General features: G+C 33.9%; 1 long non-coding RNA gene across 4 annotated transcripts; it reads right to left on the bottom strand.

The window, feature by feature from the left end:
* Positions 1-178: 178 nt before the first annotated feature.
* Positions 179-27,923, bottom strand: LOC129927285 (uncharacterized). Of its 4 annotated transcripts, none has more exons than XR_008778945.1 (16): positions 27,315-27,923; positions 24,949-25,032; positions 22,439-22,581; positions 20,516-20,653; positions 18,552-18,596; positions 14,324-14,446; positions 13,262-13,286; positions 10,293-10,347; positions 9,715-9,774; positions 8,251-8,322; positions 7,931-8,035; positions 5,922-6,027; positions 5,689-5,760; positions 5,352-5,423; positions 5,062-5,124; positions 179-3,570 (listed from the first exon to the last, which is right to left on the bottom strand). It is a non-coding gene; the product is annotated as an uncharacterized LOC129927285 (long non-coding RNA). The 4 variants fall into 4 exon arrangements; XR_008778942.1 differs by having other exon boundaries at positions 7,931-7,993; XR_008778944.1 differs by lacking the exon at positions 24,949-25,032 and having other exon boundaries at positions 7,931-7,993.
* Between the last annotated feature and the right edge of the window lie 76 nt (positions 27,924-27,999).

Genomic DNA, 27,999 nt, shown 5'->3' with positions numbered 1-27,999 from the left:
CATCTATATTATATTATTTCTGTAAGCAAGTACTCTATAATTAATGTAATTACAAAACAGTGTTATGATGCTGGCGAAAACTTGTTACTGCAGATTACTAAACAGCTGTATGCTGGTATTTGAGTTTGGTGTAAACAAATACAGACAAAACTCCACAAATAAATGACAGAAGAGGGAACTGTTTCAAAATTTTAATCACAACAAATAGTTCATCCTAATTTAAGGTAAATAACAAGCCTTACATGAAGGTAATAACCTTAGTACTTTATTTCCTCACATCGATAGTTTGATTATGCAACTCGCAAGTAACATTCCATAAAAGCTGTGACTCAAACAGTATCCCTACAAAATAACTGTCCAGATATCATGGCTACATTAATTTTTAAAAAGTAAATGTTCGAAGTTAATATGCGAAAACAAAAAGTTGAATACGAAGAAAACAGGCACCTTCCAAAGCTTATAAAATAATTGTATATAGTGCAATGCAATGTTGGTAAACAAATTAACAATCAGGCCTTCAAGGGCCATAATTCTGAAATTCATCAGCAGAAGTAGAAAGACAATAGTATAAAGCCTGTGAGGCCACTGATCTTGTATCGACACTTGCTGTTCCTTTGGATCTAGATCAGTTGCTTGGGGAGAGGGAAACTGCTGAGGAGATATAGTTTCGGCCATTGCACAGGGATTCATTTCCATATAGTAGTTTCACAACTGAAGGATGACAATTAAATCATGCTGGAACTTTTCTCATCTGGAGTCTTTGATCTCCCATCAAACTTTTACTCAGGTGGCAAATAGGGGAATGCTCTTCAGATATGGCAAATATCGAAGAAATAAAATACTTATGGTATACCAAAATCGAACCTGCTGCCTGTATGAAAAGGAAGGATCCACAAAGATTATGGCACCTTAACTGAAAGTAAAGGCAGCTATCCAGAGAGCTTAATAGGCCACCCCCAGCTGGTTGTGCACAGGGTTAACAACAGTCATATAAAAAAAAATATTGTTGGGAAAGCTAAAACAAATATGAATAATATAAAGTTAATTTAAAAAAAATGTTTAGGCTATAATAAAACGCCCTAAACATTGAAGGAAAAAGCATTGATCACACAATAAGCCTTATATGATGGACTAGAAGAATTTATGACAAGGCAACACTGCAGGACATCAAAATAGTTCTAGGAGATTTCAATGCCAACATTGGAAAAGAATTTGCCTTCAGACCAATTATCGGCAAAGAAAACTTATATGAAGAGGCAAATAATAATGATCTAACATTACTGGGCTTGGCCTCAGGAAAAGGAATGTCTATCTGTAGCACTAAATGCCAGCATAAGAAAATGTACAAAGCAACATGGATCTCACCTGATGGAAAAACCAAAATCAAATAGATCATATATGGATAATCATAAGTAAAAGATGTAGATTTGATGTATTTCATGTAAGAAGTTTCAGAGAAACAGACGCAGACCATCTAGTAGCCAAAGCTCAATTTAGACAAAGAGTAAAAGTAAAATATACAATAACCAAAGTAGCACAGCAATGTGATACTCAAAAACTCATGATAGACCCACTTGATGCAGAAACTTAAGAATTCCTGACACATCTAACAGCATTGGAAAAGGACAATTACAATCTAGACTATAATTCTAAGGGCACTTACTGATTCCCTCACCTTTCACTAGTTACGGTACCCCAATTGTGGTGAACTAAAAAAAATACAAATTTAACTTGTTATTACTTAACTTGTCTCTAGAACAGCGGTTCTCAACCTTTTAAGCTTGGCGACCCCTTTTTAGAATCCCCCACTCGGCCGCGACCCCCCCCCACACAAACACACACAGCAAAAAAAGAATAGACAATAGACAAAAACAATCCATATTTTCGATGGTCTTAGGTGACACCCAAGGGGGTCGCGATCCACAGGTTGAGAAATCCTGCTCTAGAACAACTAAGCCAGTTCACAAATGGAAACTACAGCAATTAAAACTTCCCAAAATGATGTTTCATTCCCAATTTTATCTTCAAGTTGCTATAACAAAAAGACAATTTTATACTTCTTTCTGTTTTAATCACCATTTAAAACAAAAACTCCTTTTGAAAGTAAATTTCAATGGCAGTATGTGGCCCCTAACTTGTTTTTGTAGACATTATATGAAAACAATCTTTTTTTTTTCTATCAAAGCTAGGACAAAAACTTAGTTTTATGTGTGTAAAATGTTTTAAAAAGAAAAAGCAGATATAGATATTTTATTTTGTGTGTTGGGGTGGTGGTAAAAAAAAAACCGCCAGAAGGATGTGTTTGTGTGTGGGAGATCAATATAAGTGAGCCGCTCTAATTCAAAGTAATATCTTAGAAGAGTATTGAAATTGGATGGGGGATATTGGGTCAAAATGTTACGTGAGAACAGTTCACAGGCCAGAAGTGTGTATGGGAAGGAATTTAAAGCTGGCCACTCCAATTAAATGAAGCATATACTAGAATTCACAGACCAAAAGATAAATTGTTGAAGCACAACAACAGACGTAGCCTGTGGGTAATCCTAATTATAACAAATGAGCAATAAAAAAACAACAACGTGCTATTAAAAGTAAAGCAGATGACATGGTTGGATTTAAGCAAAAGAAAAGGAGAGTCTGACATATAGAATGCAGGCATATTGAACAGACAAATAATGCTAAAGAAAGAAACCAGAAAGCAGTACAAAGAAGCAAGGCTAAGGGTTACAAAATCTGTCAGAAAGAATAAAAATGAAGCAATCAAAAAAACAACAAAGAGCACTCATTGAGAACCTTGATGCGAGAGGAATGGGCATGAAAATAAGGGATAACAAGAATGGATTTCAAGCAAGATCACACATGTATGAGAACTATAATGGTGTCCTCGCCACAAAAAAAACAGAAGGGTCATTGACAAATGGGCTGAATACTTTGAGGAGTTCCTAAATAAAACAAGATGGAGACAAAGGAAAATATGAACAGCCACCAACACTATAAACCTACCAACACTATAAACTCAACAATTCTAATTTAAACATCAGAAATAAAAAATTAGAAGCACCAGGAGAGGACCAAAATTACAACAGAGCTAAAAAAAATGGAGGAAAACACCTGAATTCACAATTAGACTAACCAATATCAAGAATTTTGGAAGAAGTAATACTAACAGATTGAAAGCAGCACTCATAACATAAATACAAACTACAAAAAATGTCAAGAAAAGTACATCAACTTAAATCGCTTATGATGGTATCAAAAGGAAATATCTCTATGAAATACTGGACAACTTAACAAGACTTATGCATATGAAATTAAACAACTCAATTTTACAGTGATAACATATAGATCTAAAACACACAAAAAAATTATTTTAATATTAAAAAAACACAACAATCATTCAAAAAGACCTGAATCAGACATTTTTCAAATTGTCCCAAACTTGTTTTTTTTCCATATAATTGCCCAAAACTTGTTTTTTTTCATTCTGAAGGAAGTTACATTTTTGTAGAATAAAATTTCAGTATATTTAAGGCTGCTCAAATGTTTTCATTTATTCCTTTCATTGACAGTCTGTGGATAGGTTAAAAACAAAATTTAGTGATATCAAAGACTCTAATAAAAGCAAGTCATTTTAATTAAAAAAACAAACAAAAAAAAACATAAAATATACTTTAAAAAAAAAAACAAAGCTTATATTTAAGTGTGATTGTATCAGTTAGTTTGGATCAGTCATGTAATTATATGAATGGCCAAGACATAGTAAATCTGTGCAATTAGAAATATTTTTACCAATTTTTTTGTTTAGCTTTCTCAATGTGCTATGATCCTATCACTTGTTTGGACCAGTTGTGAAAGGGGGAGGGACTATCTAGGTGAATGATTCCATGATTGTTATTGAAATGCATAAAAATAATTTTCACTGATGTCTCAGGAGTTCTGAGGGGAACTAATTCAACTTATACCACAACATCTGTCAGTATGATTTCTTTTTTTTTTGCTCAAGATACCTAACAAAATAATTAATTACAGTAACAATAGTTAATTAACTAATTGGTTAATTTTTTTTTATTGATTCTTGTGTCATGTAAAAGAAATAGTTTAGCAAAATTTCAGCTTGACCAGAGATTAGGTGTACGAGAAAAAATGTGTACAAACTTTTTACCATACAGATAAAAAAAAATAACATATAAGTGACATAACGTTTAATTTTCTATAGAGTAGCAGTTAATTGGATGGGTACTTGGTCATGTGGTACACACTCTGAACAGATGTCATGATGGTCCTATGCACAAACCTGGCCCATCCCCATGTCATCCTGTAAGATTGGACTAGGATGTCGAAATAATGTTTTGATGTAGAATTCAATTTTTCTGTTTATTTGCACTGAATTTTTTTTTGTCAATGTATATTTTTTTCCACCTCATCTTAAGGAATAAATGTTTTGAGATGACAGTGCATTTTGTAAAGAACTCTCTCTATACTATAAAATCATAGAATTGAAAAGCTCTTTTTTATATATACACACAAAATAATATGTAGTGGAACATGTAGCCGTCTAGTAACCATCATAAAAAGGGCATCAAAAATTACACTCACAACATTGCCACATTTAAAGGAACTTTTTGAACAAAAGTGTCTAAGGGAAAATTGAAAAAATCTTGGAAGACAACAGCCACCCTCTCCATCAGAACTATGTCAGGTCGTCGTGAAGTGGGCGACAACTGTCAATCAAAACAAGAACAGAGCGGTACAAAAACTCGTGGGTACCTCACTCGGTCAGACTATATCAATGCCACTCGTTGATCAGGAAACATGAATAGGACCAAGATGCCTGTGTGTAGTCGCTGAATGAACTTTCTATGTTGTGTCTGTTTTTATGTATTTATGTGTATGTTTCTGTTGTGTTGTCTTTATATGAGAAAAAGAGTCCTTGTAATCACAACAAATTTCCATTAGGATCAATAAAGCAGTCTTAGTATTTCTTAAGATTGTGGCATATAAAAATAGTAGCATGTTTATATAAAACTTGAAAGACTTTACAAATATTGTTAAATCACTCACAGTTTGGCAAGCCATATTAATATAAACTGGATCAGTTTCAGTTGGGCATTTGGAATCATTAAGCTGTGGAATGTTCAAACAAGAAAATCAAAGAATGGAGATTAATTCACTGAACAAACTTTAGAGAACTCAATCGTATAAAATCATAAAAAATGATAACTTCACTTTGTGCACAAACACAGTATTATGTAGGATTTTTTTTTATATTAGCCTGAGGCAAATACAATTATAAAAAACAGCATGTTGATAAACTTGAAATAAGACTTTACAAATATTGTTAAATCACTTACAGTTTGGTCAGCAACACAGGTAGAGGTTCTACTAATAGTTGCAGTTTGACTCTCTGAAGTCTTGGGCTGGAACTGGAATGGTCAAATAAAAAATTTGAGATCACAAACACTCTAATAAAAAAAGACAGTCATTTTAACAATAAAATAACATGAAAACTGGACAGCCATTAAGAACACTATCTATCCTATAAGATTATTAAAAAAAAAATAAACAACTACTTTACACAAACACACATATTACCCTATAGGAACTTTTTTATAATAGTTTGTAGCATATAGAAATAATAAAAATAGCATGTTGATAAATTTAAAATTAGGATTTTTAAACATGACTCACAATTCGGACAGCATTGTTTGTAGGTATTTTATAGATGCTTTCAATAAGGCACTCTGAAGATTTGGGCTGGATCTGGTGTTGTCAAACAAAAAAAAAATAGAGAGCTCAAACATTCTAATAAAAAAACACAGTCATTTTAATAATTAAAAAAACAACTTGAAATATAGAAATAATAAAATAGCATGTTGATGATAAGCTTAAAATAAGACTAGAAATATTGTTAAATCACTCACAGTTTGGCAAACCATATTAATATAAACTGGATCTGTTTCAGTTGGGTCAGCAATACGGGTGGAGGTTCCATTAATAGTTATTAGTTAGGCCCTCTGAAGTCTTGGGCTGGAACAGGAATGGTCAAATAAAAAATTTGAAATCACAAACACTCTAATAAAAAAAAGACATCATTTTAACAATAAAAATACATGAAAACTGGAGCTCAAACATTCTAATAAAAAAAAACCCAGTCATTTTAATAATAAAAAAACAACTTTAAAACTCATTTAAGAACTCTATCCTATAAAATCATAGAAAATTATATATCTACTTTATGCACATATTTACAGTATCAATTTTATTATACAAGTTTGTAATATCTATATAGAAATAACAAGATTACAAAGAGAGTTTGTGTGATCCCCCATTGAAGTCACCAATGGACCAGGAACATTTAAGCCATAGTCTTGTTTTGATCGTTAAAATTAATAAAATTGTAAAAAAATAATTTGGCTTTTTTCCACAAACAGGACAACACTTCATCTTTGATAAAACTCTTCTGGAATAAGTAGAGTAGAGATCCAACTGATCACCTAAAAACAAAATGGAAACCTCCCAGACAGTGTCTGTGGCACCTGGTGCGGTAGCTCAGGGTGTCATCCCTTCCCATCAACTTTCTTCAAATATGTTCCAATAAACACTATTGCTGGTTAGTTCTTTTTGTGGAACAAATAGAGTGAGATGATTACCTACTATTATTGATTTGTACTCAAATGTAAAATGAGTCTCAACTCTTTTATAAAATCCCAGTTTATGACATTTATTTTACTCATACTCAAAAGCAGCTATTTCTTATCATTTATGGAATCTAAAATTAAAAAGAAGGGGAAGGGGGGAAAAAATTGGCTGTTCTAAGCTAACTTTGTACAGATCTAGATCTAGTATTTCACAGCCTACAATTCTGTGGGGTTGATAAAATACCTTTAAATATCCATATGCACATTAAAAAATAACTTTATGAAGCTGCTTACAGATCTAGATCTATTCTAGATCTAAATTAGATTTTTTTTTACATGCAAGTGAGAAGGGCAAAGGTTTTCATTGAAGAAATATTGGTTGAGCTTAATCTCTCTTTTAACATGATAAAGGGAATCAAACTGATGTTCCCTAACTTGCAGAATGTATCTTCTGTGGTAGCTACTGGAATAGTCACTAGCGACTATCTAGGTTCCATTACTTATGAAGGCCTAAATTCAAATAATGAAATCAGGGGCATTTTAGGCAGACTCAATTACTTTTTTTATATTAGAAACAAGTTCAATGACTAATTAAAATTATCTGCCTGAAAAACAAATGTTTAAAATGTTTGTTATTAGTGATTGTAGAGGATGCCAAAGCTTTCATAGCTAACTCTGCAAAAAAAGGTCTGGAAGAAGAAAATCTGAATGATATAAAATATTTCCAGTGTTTGGATACCTTGTAAAGAAATCGCCTATCAACAAAACTTTTTTTTTAAAAAACTAGATGTCACTGATCCAGCTAAGCAAACCATTACATCTGGTTTAAGTCTATATTCACTTGTGACAAAAAATCCCATTCTTTTGAATAAAGTTTCTGTTGCTGCTATTATGGAATGTGAGTACCGTACACAAGAGGCATTATGATCAGTAAATCATTGCCAAGTGACACGAACGTTTTCATTCTAATATTTTCTAGAAAAGTCTAAGACAAAGACTGCAAGTGTAAATAGTTTGACAAATGTACAAAATGTCTTATATAACTTTATGCTGTGTTTAGGATTGCTGCCTTTCGTGTATGTTATGCGCTTGAATGATTTAATTTTAGTCTATCCTGAGTATATTTCTTGATATTTAGGAAAATACACATTTGCCCCTCAAAATACACATTTCCAGGTCTGGGAATACACAATTCCCTTTTGGCATGTAAGCATCTCTGCATATACAAACATTAAAAACAGAGTGTTGATCAACTTGAAATTAGACGTTATTAACATTGTGAAATAACTCACAGTTTGGTCAGCAAGACTGGTTGGGATGCTTTCAGTTAGGCTCTCCGAAGTTTCAGGCTGGATCTGGTGTGGTCAAACAAAAAAACAAAAAATAGAGCTCAAACACTCTAATAAAAAAAAAGTCCCCTTTATATTAAAAAAAAAAACTTGAAAAACTGAACAGTCATTAAAGAACTTTATCCTATAAAATCATAGAAAATAATAAATCTACTTTATGCACATACACAGTATTAACATTTTTATATTAGCTTGTGATATATAGAAAAAAATAAAAACAGCATGTTGATAAACTTGAAATTAGACTTTATTAAATGACTCACACTTAGGTCAGAAATACTTGTAGCATTTGAATTAATCGTTTCAGTTAGGTCCTCTGAAGTCTTGGGCTGGAACTGTAATGGTCAAATAAAAAATTTGAGATAACAAACACTCTAATTTAAAAAATAAAAACTACATGAAAACAACTGAATGTTAAATGTTGTTAAAAACCTCAATTAATTGGATGGCTACTTAGTCTAGTTATAAAAACATATTGACTAATAATGTAGTCAATAATAATGTAATCTTTTTTTATACTATAATTTCTTTTTTAATGCTTGCTTGGCCAGTAATTTTTCTAAAAAAAAAACTTTCAAAAACCAAATAAATATATACTAACTAAAGTAGGGCAGAAAAGCGCTTGGTTTCTGAACCAGGGATCCTGGGTTCAAATTCTGTTGAAGGCTGGGAATTTTAATTTCGGGATCTTTGGGCACCTCTGAGTCCACCCAACTCTACTGGCTACCTGACATTAGTTGGGGAAAAGTAAAGGCGGTTGGTCATTGTGCTGGCCACTTGACACCCTCATTGACCGTAGGCCACAGAAAAAGATAACCTTAACATCATCTGCCCTATAGACCACAAGGTCTGAAAGGGAAACTTTGTAGTGTAGTGATAAGTGCTCTGGACTGCTGTCATGATGGTCGCTACATCAAACCCACCTAACGGCGGTCATTACCTTGCCATCCTGTAGAAGGTTTGGACTAGGATTTAATAATCTTAATTTCTTATGTAGTACCCAAACTACAAAAACACTAAAAAAATACAAAATTTAGTTCAATCTTCCTCCATTGTCTGGTGCGAATTTAAACTGCCTACACAAGTTTTGCTTTATGTCTTGGATGTGAAAGTTTGTTAGTTAAAAAAAGTAAAAGGTTTGCAATAGCATTTTTTTAAATATCTTTTTTTTTTCAGTTCTTTTTAGGGATGTAATGTCTGGAGATTAATTAAATGGTCGCCCTGTAAAGAACTTTTTCTATCCTATTGAGGATTTTCATACATGGCAGAACAACTAAATAGCTAAGTGTACAAAAAGAAGGAAGTTTTGATCAGTTTTTGTTTTTTAAAATGTATAAGTACTTTTTAATGCAGCAGAATGAAATTTTCTTAATTTTTCTGCTTGTAGCAAAAAATAATGTCAATATGGAAGGACATGTAGACTTCACTCTATGACTTAAAAGTATTTAAAACAAGAGGGGATCTAACGTAAGATAATGTAATTAATATATTGTTAAAATTATATCTTAATCCTTTTTTTTAAGAGTTGGCAACTGTAATATCCAATTAAGCATTCTTGACATTGTTTATTTATTATAAAAAATTTTCAATAAATTGTTAGAAAACTAATAGCTCTACTTTCTACAGGCACAAATAGCCTTACCAGTATACATTTCTTTGCACCATAGAGAGATAATGAAAGCAATAAACTTGAAATAAGACTGTTCAAATACTATTTAATGACTTACGGTCTGATATCCTGTTTATATTACTGAGTCATAAACATGGTTTTCTTCTGTACTGTTCGCCTAGGGAATGAAAAAAAAAATCTAATAAAATTTTAACAAATTAAATATAAAAACATTTTTCTTAAAAAGGCATGCATCTCAAATAGCCTCTGACAACCAGACCTTGGGCCTGGTCTAACTATTTATCACTAACAGGAGAAGGGGAAAAGGCGAGTACTGACACTTAAGCAAGTAAGATTTGGGTAGGGAGGGTCTCATTAGCCTGGCTGGCTACACCCAAGGAGAGGTTGGCATCATTCCATCCAGAATTAAGGCATAAGCTTCATCTCACTTCCATAAGATGATCCATAGTCATTTCTCGATTTAAAGAGGCCACAGATATGGTTGACAGAATCAATGTAGGCAATGACTAGTTGAAAATTCTTTTAATAAGAACTCTTTTTTCATCTCTAAACTTTTCACATGATGAATCTCCCCCCCCCCCCCCCCCCATTGCAATTCTTATATGTTTGTGGAATACAGAAATTAAATAGTAAATAATGTTGATACAAAATTTTAAATGGTATTTAAATACTTACAATCTCTATTTCTTCAGCAGCATTGGAGGTGCAGACCACAGCATTGCTTTGAATACTGAAAGAATAAGAACATTTTAAAAATGTTAAAAAAAAAAAACAATAAGAAAAATGTTTAGTTCATCAAAAACCATAAAAGCTATTGTAGTTTATGATAGGCACAAAAAAAAACAACAGCAAGATGATGATATGTTCAGTAAGAGAAACAACATAATAATGATTTGTACAGAACAAGAAACATCAAAACATCAAGATGATATGTACAGAAAAAGAAACACTATGATGACAAACAAAACACCTGTGAAAAATAAAAACAAAGAGTAAACCTGTACTTGCTAAATTTTAGGTTAATTTCAATATAACATTTTCAGGTGTATGGAGTGAGTTAAGATTGAAAGTTTCTTTGACAGATTATAAACAAATGTGCTGTGTAGCTTTTAGAAACATCTAACCCCCCTTTTCCTTACAATATTTTGAGTTGGGTTTGTTTTTTTTTTGGAAAAAAAGCATACTAAATATTTTAGCTGCTCTACATTGCCATACAGGGGCGGTGGCTGAGTGGTTGAGCGCTTGGCTTCCGAAACTGCAGTCCTGGGTTCGAATCTCGGTAAAGACTAAGATTTTTGGGGAAAGAAAATGTGGCTGGTCATTGTGATGGCCACATGACACCCTATTTGTTAACTGTTGGCCAAAGAAACAGATGACCTAAACATCATCTGCACTATAGATTGCTAGGACTGAAAGGGGAACTTTACTTACTCTTTTTTTAAATTGCCATACAGGGTTTTCATTATACTTGTTTTCTTTAAGGGGAGATAATATGGAACATTTCAAGAAAGATGTTTGACATCCCATAAGGATGCAAACTGTGAGCGAGTAAGTAAATAGAATTCCATTTATTGAGTATGAGTACTTATTGAGTACTTATCTTCTCTATAAAGTAACATCTGTCTCTGGACAAAAAAAAAATGATCCTTATTAAATTATTTCATCTAATAAGAGAAGAGACAATTCTCCACACTTTATAATGTCTTATATTTTGATGTTATTGTTCTCACATCATTAGCTATATGCAACTATACCGACAACTCTTGCTAAATCTAGTAAATCTAAAATAACCAAGTAAGTTAAAGCTAAAATAGCTACACATCTTAAGACCACAGAAATAAACTTTCTAAGTACCAGTATTCAAAATAAATCACCAGCTTTAGGAATTTTATTACAAAAGGAAAAGCCAGAAATAATGGCAGGGACAGAACCTTTGACAAAATCAGACAATTTAAGTTAGAAAATTCTAATAGGTACTATGAAATTTTTTGTAAAAAATTTGACATAATCATAGATGAGTTCTTTTAAGCCATATAAAATATAAAAAGCACAGTAAAAGCAGAAGAAATTACTTCATAATATGGAGTACACAGATCATCACACTCTAGAAAGAACTATGTAACCAATTATCAGAACTGAAATTAAAATATAAAAATGTTGTTTTTTTAAATTATGGGTGGATGCAGTCATTATGACATTAATGGGAAAATATTGACCATAGACCAACATAAAACCTTAGGATATGAATGAACTATTTAAGTTCGTACCAAATTTAAAAAAAAAAAAAAAAAAAAACAGCTAGACTAAACAACATCAGAGAAATTAAGCACTGGTTAAGTGTGTGTGTGTGTATTTCATGTTTGATAGTGTTAGTTTTTTTTCATCTATTTTGTTATTGTAATACTGCTGAGGTAGACTATTGTAGTCAAATTGAATTTCCTTTCGCTCAGACTAATACAATTATTCTATTGTATCTTACAGACATGAACTAGTGGTAGATTAAGACATTAATTAACATTAATTAGTACATGGATACACAAACAAGGATGTACTTATCTTCTCTATAAAGTAACATCTGTAATTTATAAGATAAGATCTCTGGACTATCTGACCATGATGTCAATAATATATATTTTCAAATAAAAGCAGTTATGACTTTAAGAAATTTAAGTCATGTGAAACTCAACTAATAGGTCTTATTGATGGATTCAAGATTTCCTGCTAGGCAGAGAACTAACTGTACTAATGGCGATGTCTTTGATTCCCAAGATTAAGGATGAGTGCCGTGTAATAATATGAAGGCTCCAAATCTACATCAATTACATTTAACTCAAGATTAGTATAAGAAACAGTCTTAGGCACACAACTGTTTCAACTGTTCTTAAATGATCTCCTTAATTATAGAACAATATAAACAACACAATATGACAACATGTTGAATTTTTACATTATGGAACTAGATACCTGAATCAACCAAGAAAACCAAAGTCTTATCTAGTTTAGATGAACCAAGAAAACTGAAGCCATAGCTGAGTTTAAATTAACCTTACATACACATAAGATATAACTATCTTCTTTTTTGAAAGAATGTCTGTAATATATATGATGTCAAATGAAGCTTAGAAGATTATAATAATATGTGAGATGATTATTTTTTTGACAAGGAAAAATTTATTAGCTTATGCAATATTTAATTTTTGTAAACCAATTATTCTTTGAATTTACAGATGACAAAAAAAAATTTAAAAAGAAGATAATCTCGCTCAACATATCCGTCTATCTACCCACCCATTTTTATATTTGCTAATTGCATTTGACAAACAACATGAAATTAGTGCAAATAAATGTGAACATCATAAAGGCCATCTGTTTCTGTGGCCTATGGTTATCGAAGCTGTCATGTGGCCAGCGCAACGACCAACCATCCCCAACTAATGTCAGGTGGACTCAGAGGCGCTCGAAGATCCAGAAATTAAAAATCCCAGTCTTCACCAGGATTTGAACCCCGGACCCTGGTTCAGAAGCCAAGAGCTTTACCGCTCAGCCACCATGCCTCCAAATATGTCATTGTACATTGTTCAAATTATCCATGCATAAGTTAGGTTTGCAAAAAAGAAACATTAAAAAAATAAATAAATTCTTACCTAAATTGAACAGCATTTGGGGGGCCTGAGAAATTTAAAAAATGAAACAATATTGAAAGAATCTTTTTTGTTGTTATAAAATTGGTTTCAACCAAAGTAACAGTGAAAATATATTGTGAATTTGTTTACCGGTACTTAAAGTTTATTTATAACTATAATTTTTTTTAACAAACAGTAACTAATAAAAATCAAACAAATCTTACATTACTAAAACAGTTAGAGACAAAAGGGCTGCCACAAAGTTTTAAAAGTAATGTAAAAATGTAAGTAATGCATATAAATATGTAAGTGCATCTCCTGGGGAGATAGCGTCTCCAATCAGGAGTTTTGAATTGGGCCTAAATATATAGCGTTTTTGCTTTATAGAAACTTGAAACAGAACATTATGCTAGTTTAGACATTTCACCTAGATGCATGTTTAATATTTAAAGAAAGGGAACAGACTAAAAGCAGCTGTCACATTTTTTTTTAAGCACATTTAAGGCCATGGTGAAATAAGTTTTTCAATAGCATTTCTAGTTTCTGAGACATTAGCATGACAATAAGCATAAAAGGCAGCTTTTCAATATTGGTGCTGTTAAAAATGTACATGAATGAAACAGAAGGTATTGATATACAAAAATTCGTGAATGATTTAGCTAACTTAAACAATGCTAGGAGGATTCTATCAGCTTTGAAGATATAGGATGATGAATATGTTGTATTTTCCAGCCAGCTTTTTGCCCTGAGCTCTTTTGCGGTCTGTACCAAGGAAGAATAGCATAATTTGTTGTTTTTTTCAGCTGGTTATGCTGGGTTAATGTGGTAATAGGATTTGTGAATTAATTAGGGGCATTTAAAGACTAAGAGGGCCTGGTTTAGAGTTTTATAAAGATGGGAGTAGTGTCTACAAAGGGGTGGGTTTATTTATGCCCAAATAGTAATCATCTTCTTTTTTGAAGTACCGTCTGTATTATATTATTGAAGTACCAAACATGGGAAATATAAAAAGGATGAGAAAGTTGATTTAAAAATCAAAACAAATATAGCTTATAATCCTTTAAATACAAAAAATAATTTCACCTGAACCGAAATTGAATACTCTTTTCCAAATGTAAATTAAAATGCCACGTACAAATCAATGCAACAGCAATCAAGAAAGTTGAGCAAATTGAAATGACCATTAGAATTTTTTTTCCATTGAGCCTAAGAGAAAAAAAAACAAAAAAACAATATTATAATAATGAAAAACATTTAGAAAAAAGTAAAGTAAAAAAATAATAATTCCGAAATCACAATATTTGTCTTAAAATCTCAACAAATCTATAATACTCTTCTAAAAACCAATTGTCAGAGAAGTACTACACTGTTGCTATTAATGACTGTGGTGTGTCAGTGGTGTGTACATATATTATGTATTGCTTTTAGTTATAGATCCTTGTTCTTACTATGATGAATGTTGGTTTGATGGCTCTATAATGCTACCTTACACACTTTTGCTGCTGTATTGCTTTTTGTTATAGACCCTTATTCTCACTATGATGAATGTTGGTTTTATGGCTCTGTAATGCTATCTTACAGTTCTGTTGGTTTTGTGGCTCTATAATGCTATCAGTGATACATATTGGAAATCACACACTTGCGGTGGCGCAGGAATTCACATATTTGGGAACAACAATAGCCAGCAACCTAGATTTAGACAAAGAGCTGACAAAAAGAATAGTAAAGGCTTCTGCAGCAATGGCAAAACTCTCCAAGCATGTGTGGGAAAATACCAAATTGACCACGGTAACAAAAATCCTTGTCTACAATGCCTGCATTCTGAGCACATTTCTCTATGGCAGTGAGAGCTGGGCAGCTTACATGCCTCAAGAACACAGATTAAATAGCTTCCACCTACGCCGCCTGCGACGCATAATGTGCATCTTCTGGAGGGATCATGTCACCAACCAGGAAGTTTTGACACAGGCCAACATGCATAGCATCTACGCTCTCCTTAAACAGAGAAGACTATGCTGGCTCGGTCATGTCACTCGTATGTCAGATGGAAGAATTCCTAAAGACATGTTACACGCTGAGCTTGCAGAGGGAGCCAGACCCAAGGGCCGCCCAATACTAACCTACAGAGATGTCTGCAAGCAAGACATGAGAGCCACGGGCATCGACCAAAGTGTGTCGGAGGAGATAGCCCAAGACCGGACAGCATGGAGACAGGTTGTACATGCTGGTACAAACTTTGCCGAATGCAAAAGAAACTAAGCTGCGTCAGCCAAGAGAAAGAAAAAGAAATCTGCCCTGTCAGCTAGCCCTAGGACAGATGTATATACATGCATGAACTGTGGCAAACTCTGCCGCTCTAGAATTGGCTTGATCAGTCACTCCAGATTCCGCACCATCTCTCTGGGCACATCCATTGTCTTCTGAGACAGAAAGAGCTATATCTATAATGCTATCTTGCAGTACTGTTGGTTTTGTGGCTCTATAATGCTATCTTGCAGTACTGTTGGTTTTGTGGCTCTATAGTGCTATCTTGCAGTACTGTTGGCTTACCCTTGTTTAACGTGAGTATGCAAACTGTTACTACAATCTTGCAGCAGTTTTGATGCCATAGTTTTGTACAATAGTATTGCAAGGATATTGCCTTTTGCCTCTCTAAAGGGACTGAACTTTAGGCTTGTATTGGAACTAGAGGTGGCTCATGTTTGTTATTTTTATTATCACGTTACTATCTCTGTTATCAGCAGCAGACGCCTTGGCTGGCTTGGCCACGTTGGTAGAATGCCAGTAGGTTGACTTCCACAGGACATCCTGTAGGGCGATCTAATAGAAGGCAGGAGAGCCGCTGGTCGCCCACTTTTACGTTATACGGATGTATGCAAACGCGACATGAAGCTCTTCAAAATCGACACTGGCAACTGGGAAGAGGTGGCACTGGACAGATCCACATTGAGAGAGAGCATAAAGGAAGGGTCACAGATTGCAGATGTCATACACAACAGAAGCAGAAAGAAGGGAGAAAATGCAATGGCGCCTGATGATTATATATGCCCAACCTGCGATCGCAGCTGTGTATCAAGAATTGGCATCTTTAGTCACACAAGAAGTTGCAAAGGGAAAAGATCATCTCTCGAGACGTAAAATGCCACAGAAATAAAGATAAAGCATTTCTCTGATTCAAAAGACTATAATTATTATTTTTTTATTGTAAGTAAAAAACAAAAAACTTCTGTAACACTATTTGTGCTAATATCTCATTCATTGGTTGTTACTCTTATAAATTAAAAATTTTTTTTTACTAAAGCAAGAACATAATCTTATTATTTTTTAGGCATAATCTTTAGTTATTTAATTATTTTAAATTGTATCCTTTAAAAAAAAAATGTTTACCCTTCTAAAGATACTTAACTGAAACATTTAAAATTAGTGGCATGATTGCACCACCAATTAATTAGTAAGCTAGAGGATTTCAGCTCCAGTAGCCTCAAAGTGGTGCCTGTGTGGAAACGTCTAGTAGTTGAACTAGTTAAGCCAATAATGAACCAGGCCTCAAATGGATTACCCTGGACTATGTATTTGGCATGACCCTATTATACAGGGTTTCTGCACCAAAGTCAATACGAAATTTCAGGAGTTTTCCAGGAGAAATTATAAAATTCCATTACATAAAATTTTGAGAGAAAAAATTATAACAATAGCCAAAGTTAGCGTGATTTAGGTTGTCATTGCCTGATGTTTAATGTATATAATAACTCCACTAACTATAAAATGTTTCCAATAACAAGTGTCTTAAATAGCCTCCAACAACCAGTCCAACTCCTGGCCTTCACCTTTGGCTCAGGTATTGAGTCCAAACATAACTGTTTTCATTATCAAGAGAAGGGGCAAAGGCCGGGAGTCAACCCTAAGGAAAAATCAGGAACCAGCGACCTTTAGAATTTATTTTTGCCCTCGCTGGCCCATCCTCTGATTTAATGGTGCCAACTAACTTTTTTTAAAATGCTTTTTTTTTTCTGATCTGCGAAATTCCAGGACATTCAGGGAGATATTTTAAAATTACAGTAGATTTCCAGGACTTTTTTAGTTGTTTTTTTTAATTCCAGGAGCTTTCCTGGAATTTCATGAGGCCGCAGAAACCCTGATTGTAATGGACATTGCCATTATGGAACCGTCAGACATGACTTTGGGTGAAGAGCCCCTTCTGGTCATTGGATAAAATCCTTTCCGACAACTAATTGGAATACTGGAACCTAGGGCCACTGGGGGCGCAAGACCTAATTTTGGTGTGGAGGAGTTGTATTATGCAAAGCCCTCTTGAAACAAACAGATGTATATTCTAAATAATAAAATTTGCAAAGTCATTTTTATTTATAAAAATGTCGTTAATGAGAAATTAAATAAAAAAAAAGAATTAAAGAAACATAAATTTTCTGCTTGTAGCCTTACTGAATTCCAGTATATGAGTATCATAATTTCTCTTAACAGACGAGACTATTTAGACTATATCTGTTTTAATGGATAAAAATAAAAGTTGCTAGTCTTCCTGAATTACTGTACATGTAGACGCAATTTCATAATTATTCATTAGAAGTTTTAAGTTTGAAAAGCTTTCAGCAGAGCAGTACCTACAGGCTAGCTATTATTAGCAAAATTAGAACAAAAAAATGTAGACTCTAAATATTTGGATACATTTCTTTTAAGTTGCTTTTTAATTGTAATATATTGAAAAAAGCTGTTAACATCTTTAATGAATTTAAGGATCAAGTTTTGTAATTCTTTGCATAATTAATAAGATTGGATGTCACTGCTCTCACCCACTCAAACAACTATTTCTTCTTTCAAAATACTTTTAAATTGTATTAAATCATAGAACCAAAATTTTAAACTGTTTTAAACATAAATAGGGAATCCATATACCTAATTAGAGAAATAATATTTTTTATTAAATCTATTTCATAAGACTAAGACTGCTTTATTGATCCATATGGAAATTTGTTGTGATTACAAGGACTCTTTTCTCATATAAAGACAACACAGGAACATACACATAAATAATGTGCTTTTAGGGGATTATAATATAAAATAATAATACTTTTATAATACATGTAAGTAGATGCTTTGTTTTCTTCTAGTAGGTATTTTTCTATTTAAATACTTTTGTTTAGATACTTGTCTATTCTATTAATCACTCCGCTAAAATACTAATATGAAAGTGACTTTTACAAACAAATCTTTATTTAATCATTTATAGATTTTGGTAGTTTTTTTTTTCTTTGCTAATTCCATAAAATATGTTTAAAACAATATGACCTACATTTGGGTGTAGTTTCAGACTGGTATTGACTGGATTTCATGGATGCTGTAAACAAACATTAACAAAAAATAATCCTTGTTTTTTCTTAAAAGGACTACATTACACATTTTTATTCAATTAAAATAATTTCCATTATCAAATTACTTGTGATTATCACTTGTGATCGACATTGCAGATGATTTAAAGTCGTCTTGTTTCTGTAGCTCATGATTAATGAGGGTGTCATGTGACTAGCACAACAACTAAACACCTTTATTTTTCCCAAACTAATGCTAGGTCTGGGTGGACTCAGAGGCGCCCCGAAGATCCAGAAATTAAAAATCAAAGTCTTCACCAGCATTTAAGCTACAGGACCTGCGGTTCAGAAGCCAAGCACTCTATCACTCAGCCACCACACTTCCATGGTCAAGCCAAGTCACCAATTCAAAAATCATAAAAAAGATGTTGGATTTCTTTCTAAATATCTTTGTGTTTGATGCTGTAGACCAAGGTAATCCATGTTTCTGTTTTAAAGGGCCAACCTGTGAATGTTTGTATGTGGCTTGGACAGGAGAAGATTCAGAGGTAGAGCAGAGAGGCAAGTTGGGGTTTCGTGTGAGTTTGTTTTGGACGTTTTCAATGTTTGTAAATAATGTGATCTATTTTCAATGAGACTTGATACTTTACATGTATGTGTGTTGACCTGTACTATTTCAAGAGCATCACACACAAGTATTCAATTTTTCATTTCAGCTAAAAGTGAATTAAAGTATTTCCCTTGTTGTACTAACATATTAACAAATGTTTTTACTTTTCAATAAAAAACAAGGGTGAAATTTGTATAACTGTATATCTATTTTTAAGTGTTACTGTATTCTTAAGTCTATTTACTTTACCATAAATAAAAACTTATTGGTGTGATTAATATCTCAGCCAACCCATACCCTCATGTGTTGTTGTTTTAAACTTTTTATAAAAAGCCAGCCAAGGAATGTATTTTATAAAAAGCTAACTTATGTCTGTTTTAGAGAATACTTCCAGTTGGCCCCCTTCAGTTGTAGAGTGACTATGGTTCATCTCAAACACTTTTTCATGAAGCTGTGGAGCCCTATTTTGGAGAGACATTCCCGTCCACAAATATTGCAGGTTAAGGTGACTTTCAATTAGGTGGTAGAGGAGCTGGCCATTTTTCACATGGCATACTTTTCTTCCAGAGCTGAGGCCCATGTTTTTTTGCTGTCCCTAGTGAAGGCTAAGGCTATGTCAATGGTCAGTATCAATGTTTGCTGATTTTAGGTCCCATTTTGTTACATCCATGTAAAGGAGGTGGGGGCAACCAGTTTTTAAACTCAAGTGGCCCACAGAGAATAATTTTCAGGATGCGATTGTCTTCCATCCGGCGAACATGTCCAAGCCAGCGCAGGTGGTGTTGTCTGAGGACTGTAAAGATACTGGGAATACCTGTTCGTGCAAGAAGGATCTCTTTCTTTCCATGTGATTTTCAAGATTCTTCGGAGAGAGCGCAAATGGAATGAGTTGAGTTTTTTCTCTTGCTTTGCGTAGGTGGTCCACGACTCACTGCTGTACAATAGCTTACTCAGAACGCATGCCTTGTAGACCTCCATTTTAGTCGCTGTAGTGAGCTTCTAGTTTTCCCAAACTCTTGACTTGAGTCTAGCGAATGTTGAGGCAGTCTTCTGTAACCATTTCTCCTCTTCTAGAGACAGGTCATCCTAAATTGTGGATCCAAGATAGCAGAATTGATTAAAAGCATCCAGTTTGTTATCGTCTATGAGGATGGAGGGTGATGTTGTAGAAGGTGGTCCCATAACATTTTTTTCTTCATGCTTATTGTTAAGCCATACTCTTTACAGAGAATACTATATATATATTATATAATCACACACACAAAACCTCAAGTAAATGTACAAAACTAAACTATATGAGTAATAAGATATTCACATAAAGACTGTACACAAAAATACCTTGGTCCTCCACATTTAGTTTGTTTTCTTCACAAAGTAACATTGCAAGAAAGGTAAGAGCTTTGAGAATGTGTCCAGGTCCAGACTTGAGTTAACTGTAATCACTTCCTTGGTCTTAACTGAAGGTCTTTCTTGATTCTGCAATGAAAACTTTTTTTTTTAGATGTCTAATTAATACATTAATATGTGCATAAAATCATATTAATGTTTTCCTGGCTGAAGAATGAGCACTTATTGAATTCATCCTAGCAAATAGAATCAGAATTGTGCTTATCTCTTTGTCTTTCTTAGTGTTATATAAGTTTTCTTTTTTTTTTTTTTTTTTTGTATTTGAAGATTTTGGTTCAGTGTTTTATGTATAATTGCTACTTTAGTCTTCTATCCTGAAGGGTCTCTAAATTTAATGATTCTACTAATGGTGCTATTCTGACTAAATGTGAATATTGATTTGTTATGAATCTCACTGCACTATTTTGTGTCTCTTCTTGTTTCTAAATGTTTTTTTCTTAAGTTGAGGGGTCCCAAAACAGAGGATGCATATTCTTTTAACCCTAATCAAGGATAAATAACATTTGAGTTTGTCTTTATTGGATTTGTAAAAAAAAAAAAAAAAAAAAATATTTTAATAAAAACCTATTGTTTTGTTTGATTTTTAAAAATTTCCTCAATATGAGGTTCCATGATAATTTTTCAATTATTATAACACCTAGGTATTTGGAGTTTTTAGTCCATGTAACTGATTTACCATGACGATGATATTTGGTATTTATTTGTTTTAAATTTTTTATTACTCTTAATAACTGACATTTTTCTGGGTGGAAAGACATGCTCCAATTTGATTTCCATCTCTATAATTCATCTGCAAATAATCTGACAAATGCAACTAATGCAAATTGGTAATTCATTTATGTAAATTATACTTAGACTGTTCCTTGATGTACACATGAGTTGACTGTTAATGTTGGTTTAGAGCCATTTTAATATTACAGTTTGTTCTCTCCCTTTCAGGAAATCCTGAATCCATTGATGTAATTAACCAGTGATGTTTTATTTTAAAAGCTAGTTTCACTGATTTTGAGTTCCAAGCCATAGGGGATAGGATGAATAGAGCTGTTTAGAGTAAATCAGATAAGTGGAGGTGGAAATAAAACCTCTTAACATAATAAAACACAAGAATTAAAGAGGAGCTGAATCTAAAAAGTAGATTGTGTTGATAGCAAGAGGAAAGTAGTGATTCTAATTGGCCACTAGTCAGTCAGTGGCAGTAACCAATAAAAAAAAAATAGTTCACAGTGAAATAGCAAAGAAAACCTATCTTATATGTCTATGAAGACACTTAAGATTAATTCTGCAAGAAAATTCTCAATGTTACAAAAAATGTCTAGACTTTTTTTTCTAGACTATGTTGCTCTAATGATGTTCAGGATGGGACTACATTAATTTCTGGTATTACATCTCCCGAGTATGCTATTCTGCCTCAACGTGGTACCTGAGTGGAAACGATCATTTGAGGAAGTGATCAGGCTAAATGAATAGCAAAACAAACCTCCTGTGGGAGTGTTCAAGGGAATGCAAGAGCTTTCCCATTGCACTGAGTGGAGTAATAATCCATGCGCCGCTCCTCAAGGGACCGTTACACTAATGGCGAGTCCTGCACGGTTAGCTTGGCACAACAAAGGAAAGTGGCGGAGGTTTCTGGTGTACTCGGCCTTCGGCCAGATAAATTGGAAATAGCAATGCTTTACATAGGCATTGATTTGGATCTCTTCCAGACAGAATGGTTGTTCAAGCAGGCTTACAAGCCTAGAGCTTGAAGAGCCTTCAGCTAAGCTCTTTTGACAATCAAACAGTATTACATGTACCTATAAAGATGTTATTCATCGACCAAAACCTAGGCTAAAATGTCAACCAAAGTGTACCCACCATAACATTTTTCATACTTTCGCTCACTTTGGCTGCAACTAGATTTGGATTCAGTGATTTCAATACCAGATTCTCTGTCAGGTCCAGTGAACAGTGGAGAGATAGCTTACTTTTGGCATTTCCGCTAAGGGAAATCTGAAAAACTAAAAAATGTTATATACAGTTAGGATACATATTTAGTAGAATATACAGTTAGGATACATATTTAGAAGAATAAAGAAATAATTTTGTGAATAGAAATCTCAAAACCAAAAGTGTAGCTAGAATGAAACTGTTATAACATGTTATAACAAACATAGGTTAGCCAGGAATAGTGTAGTGACACTTGAGACACTTAATCTTGGAGACTTAATGACATATTCCCCTGGTAAATAAATGTTTTAAAGTACTTTGAAGTCTTATCTAGAATGCATAGTTGAGAACTTGCATGTGTGTTAAGCAGTCTTCATGTAGATAAGTCTGAAAAATAATGTATTTTTTAAATTTTAAAATATCCAGCTTAGGGTCTAAAATTCTTGGTGACTAATAAAAAAAAAAAAATTTACCATAGTTTATATACTACAATGTATCTTAGTCATCAATAGCACTAAGAGTACTAAGTTTGCACAGGAGCTCATTTCCAGCTCTGGCTGGATAACTGGCCATGTTTTACTCCAGCAAAGCATCATTGAAGGATAGTTGCCTAATTTAGGTATAGGATGGATTCCTTTACTGTCTAAAGCTACAGAGTGTAGTAATATTATCAACACACACAACCTTGCATCACACCATTCTCTACAGAGAAATAAGCTGACAGGTCCCTATTAAAACTGATTTAACCTTTCGACCCACATGCAGTAGCTTCAGAATAGCAAAGAATCTTGAAGGGCATTCGAGCTGGGATAGAATTCACCACCAGCCATCGTGACTCACTATATCTCACTGGTGAGATCGATAAAGTCGGCATACAAATCAGCTGCCTGCATTTTTCCTGCATTTGATGCTAGACAAATATCATGTCAGATGTGTCTCTCCCAGCTCGAAATCCACACTGACTTGCAAAGAGCCTATACATGCTTTTCTAAAAAAAAAGCATAAATCATATATTTGAAAAGATATTTACTTTTATACATCTAAAGGCAGACAAATGCTAAATTATATACACATTGTATTGATTTATTATGATAAAAATTATTATAAGTATTGTACTAAAAGGAAAAAAAAAAAAGTCCTATCTTAAAGGAAAAAAGTACATTTAATTATTTTTTTTAGAAAAATAGTTTATGTTAGTTTTAGAAACCAGTTACACAGAGACACAGTACTTGTTACAATATACTGATAAATCACACTTCATTGAAATACACGAGACAGCACAATTTTTTATTTTAACATACACACATTTAAGGAACACTCCTTGTAACCATGTATTTTGCAAAGTTTCAGTTGTCAGAAAGTGTTGAATAGTGTTAGATACTTATAAATGTTATCAGATCCAAATAAAAAATTATGTTGGCTTGCAAACTTTATGTATTACAATGGTGCTGAATCTTATTGGCTCTAGGGGCCACATTTGTGCAATATGTGTGTCACAGGTCACACAAAATTGTGGTGTTCAATGAATTAAGTCTTTTCTGCTTCATTCTGCATAGCGAGAATTTCAAGTGACCAGTTAAGACCTGTCACTCGCTGGATATGGCCTATGGGAAGCGTGGTCGAGAGGCCAAGTGCACTTGAACTTGGCTTGGCTACCTAGAAGGGAGCTCAAGGTTCGACACCCGACTCGGGCAGAGTTGTGTTTACTGAGCGCCTAAAGGCAGCACGGAAAACCAACTCCTAGATACCCCCTCCCCCCCACCGGTCCACAAATGAGATTGGACCAAAAGCGCTATGAGCATGCTATAAGCATGAAAGTAGCGCTATATAAAAGCTATAATAATGGATCATAGTTTGAATATCACTGATACATTTGATTCCACACTGAATGATTCAAAACATTACCATCAAGTCCCTAAAATATTCAGAAGACAATTGTACAGGCCTGGTTGTTATTTAGCATTAAAAAAGTCTGGTTCTGTTTGTTTTTCTTAGATATAAAGTTTAGGACCACAACTGGAGGACAGGGAGGATGATGGCGGTCATTGTTCAAACTTGGCACCATCCTCACAACAGTCTTCATTAGTTTCTATTTCTTTCTTACCTAGATAACAATAAGCTGTCAAATAGTGTACAGGAGACTAACTTTGAAAATAAAGACCTCTACTTTAACTTAGGTAAGAAAAATAGTAAAGAGTTTGGATTAAATGAATTTCTACATTTAATAATTATTTATTAAGTAAAGTAATTTCAAATCTAAAGTATAATTTGTTGTAATTTATTTTATTTTTTACAAAGTTTAATTTATATCTTCAGGTCAATCCTTAGCCAAGATAAATCAGCAATATGCTCCTGAAAAAGGATAATACATTTTTTCCAAAACATGAAAAAGCTGCCTAGCCATGTGTGCTGGATTGCCATTGATCCAGGATTCATACCTGTTCACTGCCATCCCCGTCATCTTGCAAAGGTTTCGCCTAGGAAGTAGATTATCTTCATTTATTTCAACTCTGAAGGAACATCTGAAACATGTAAAACAAAGGCTTTAGGAATCAACCATGAAAAAAAAAATCAGTAGATGATGACATCATCCCAACCATTGCTAATGCCCAGGTAGAAGCTTCACACCATGACAAATGAAGGGGGAAGTATAATTTAAATACATATAATTCTAGACCTATGATTAGTGAAGAAACAGTATATGGCAGATCGAAACTAGTCTTGATCTAAGAATCTACAATTAAGTTCATCAATTGAAGTTCGATAATGACTTTTGTCATCCAGGGAGCTGAGGGCTTTGCACTGGGGTTTTGAGCCTCCAGTTGTGGCTGGTGAGACCTTGGATGGCTGCCTGGTCGTGTGGTTTGCGCGCTGGACTGTCGTTCCGATTTATCGATAGTCAAGGGTTCAAACCCTGCCCACTCCCATCCCCCGTCGTCCTGTGGGAGGTTTGGAATCTTCAACTCTGAAGGAACACCCAAAACATGTAAAACATTTTACAAACATGTGAGCCCGGAAAGTTCAGCTGCACAATGGGCAGGTTATTCCAGCTGGAGCTAGTGTCATTGGCCTTTGATTTTTTTCTCTGACGCTATTCTTCTCCCAGCGATGTTCTAGTGCCCCCTGCAATATGTGCGCCAGTTTTATGTGCTTCTGTCTTCCTGGTGCCTGAGTCAAGGCTGAATGCTTTCAGAGAAGCTTTGAGGGTGTCACTGAAGCATTTTCTTTGTCCACCTTGTGAGGGCTTTCCTTCCCTTAATTGGCCTTACAGGAGTAATTTAGAGATGCTGCGGTCCTCTACTGCGCAGATGTGGCCTTCTCATCACAGCTGGGACTGCATCGGGATTGTGTGCATGCTTTGCAGGCCCGCTCTTTGAAGGACTTCAGTATCTGGTATCTTTTCTTGCCATTTAACATTCAGTATTTTTCTGAGATGGGTCATGTGGAAGTATATATATATATAATACTGTCCAGGTTTTTTAGGCATAGAGAACTCTCGGGAGGATGACAGCTCAATAAATCCCTAGCTTTGTGTATGTGGAGATACCGGTCTATTCCAAACATTTTAGACATTCTGAAATAGTATGCACTAGCATTGGCGATACATAGTTACTAATGATCTTTTGCAGATAATTTTCAGAGCAGGCATTTAGGGCACAGTTGTCAGCAAATAGCAAGTCCCTGATTACTGCTGATTTTTTTTTTACTTTGCTTTGAGCCGCTTCGGGTTGTATAGGCCACCATCAAATCTGTATGTTGTATTTATCCCGCTTGTATCTCTATTTGTGAATGTATCTGTCAGCATAGCAGAAAACATAATACTGAACAGTGCTAGGAAACAACATTGTTTTACCCCATATGATACTTTAAAGGGTTCTCCACTTTCCTGAACACAAGCCTTCATGCCATGAAGGCATGAATAATTAAGTAAATCTATATAGATCTACATCTTATCTAGACTCTTTATATAAAATCTATAGATAGTGGCACATTTCATATAAATTCCATATATATATATATATATGCTAGAACTAATTCATACAAGAAGTGCTTTTTCTTGCCTAGTGACTATAATAGTGCCATTGATTAGAGAATGGAATGGGTTGCCTGAATCAGCCAGGAAAACCAAAGAGTTAGCAGAGTTTAAATTTAAGTCAATAATAATATTAACATGTATGACTGTCAGACCTGTCACTATGACTAGATCTCTAGACTGTACAAATGTAATGTGTAGGTTTTGAAGGTTTTTGAAGATGCCACTGAATGTAAAAAATGATCATTTATGATGTCAATAATGAGTCATTGAGTGAATCATGATTGCTTGAATGGCAGTGTCCAATGATTTTGAATTTTAGAACTATTCAACTAGACATAGATTCTACTCTAGTAGAAATTCTAGATCTAGAATTCTAGATCTAGAATCTAGATCTATTTCTAGAGAGTCATTAGAGTTCATTAGACTGCTTAAATGCCGGCTTACTTAACTTGTTACTTGACTTATAGATCTAAGTATTCTAAGTGTCTTAAGAAGTTAAGTTATGGTTATTAAATTAATTAAATTCATTTATTTTTTATATCTACACTAGTGACTAGATTCTAGATCTAGATCATGTATATTCTTATATATAATAAATCATATTAGTTTTAGATCTATATTTATATTTTATAATTATAATTTATATATATAAATTATATAATTATAATATATATATATTATAGGCCAATATAGGGTAATTTCCTCCGCTTTTAGCAGCGGAGTCTAGACTAAAATCACTATATATTTAAAAAAAAAAAATTAACTTACCTGCTATGTCACTATGTGACAGTATGTGTTGGTGTTGATATTCTATAGCCAGACACTCGCACAAGGTGCATTCAATGTTATCGATAAACAATCACCGGCAAACGGAAGCTGTCCAGGTTAGCACGAGCTTCGATGCTAATTTGTTAATTAGCTAAATCTAAACGGGGTAAATACGCAGGGCAGTGGTTATCAAACTGTTATATAGATCTAGATCTAGTAACTTCGTAGACCAAAAAAAAAAAATGTTTTCCCCATAATAGTCAGAAGTTTTCCGTCAGAAAGTCATTCTCATGTTACATACGTATGAACATGTGAGAGGGGCAGTAAATGTAGGCACAAGCCCAAGATATTGTGACTGTCATAAATACGATCATTCTCTTGGGTAGAATTTCGTATAGAAATCAAACTTTTCCGGCTTCAAACTTGTATTAATAGGCTAATATTAATTTAATAGATGATGTTCTGTTGTTTGTAAAATGTTTTACTTATTTCGGATGTTCCTTCAGAGTTGAAGATAATTGCTTCCTAGTCCAAACCTCCCGCAGGACGACGGGGGATGGGAGCGGGCAGGGTTTGAACCCGGGACCATCGATAAGTCCGAACCACAGTCCAGCGTACAAACCGCACGACCAGGCAGCCATCCTATTATTAATCACAGATTAATAATAATTTACTGTAGACGTTA

The sequence above is a fragment of the Biomphalaria glabrata genome, chromosome 7 (assembly GCF_947242115.1).
Source record: "Biomphalaria glabrata chromosome 7, xgBioGlab47.1, whole genome shotgun sequence".
Taxonomy (NCBI): domain Eukaryota; kingdom Metazoa; phylum Mollusca; class Gastropoda; family Planorbidae; genus Biomphalaria; species Biomphalaria glabrata.
The sequence above is the reverse complement of the archived record's forward strand: the minus strand, read 5'-3'. Positions and strand labels throughout refer to the sequence as shown.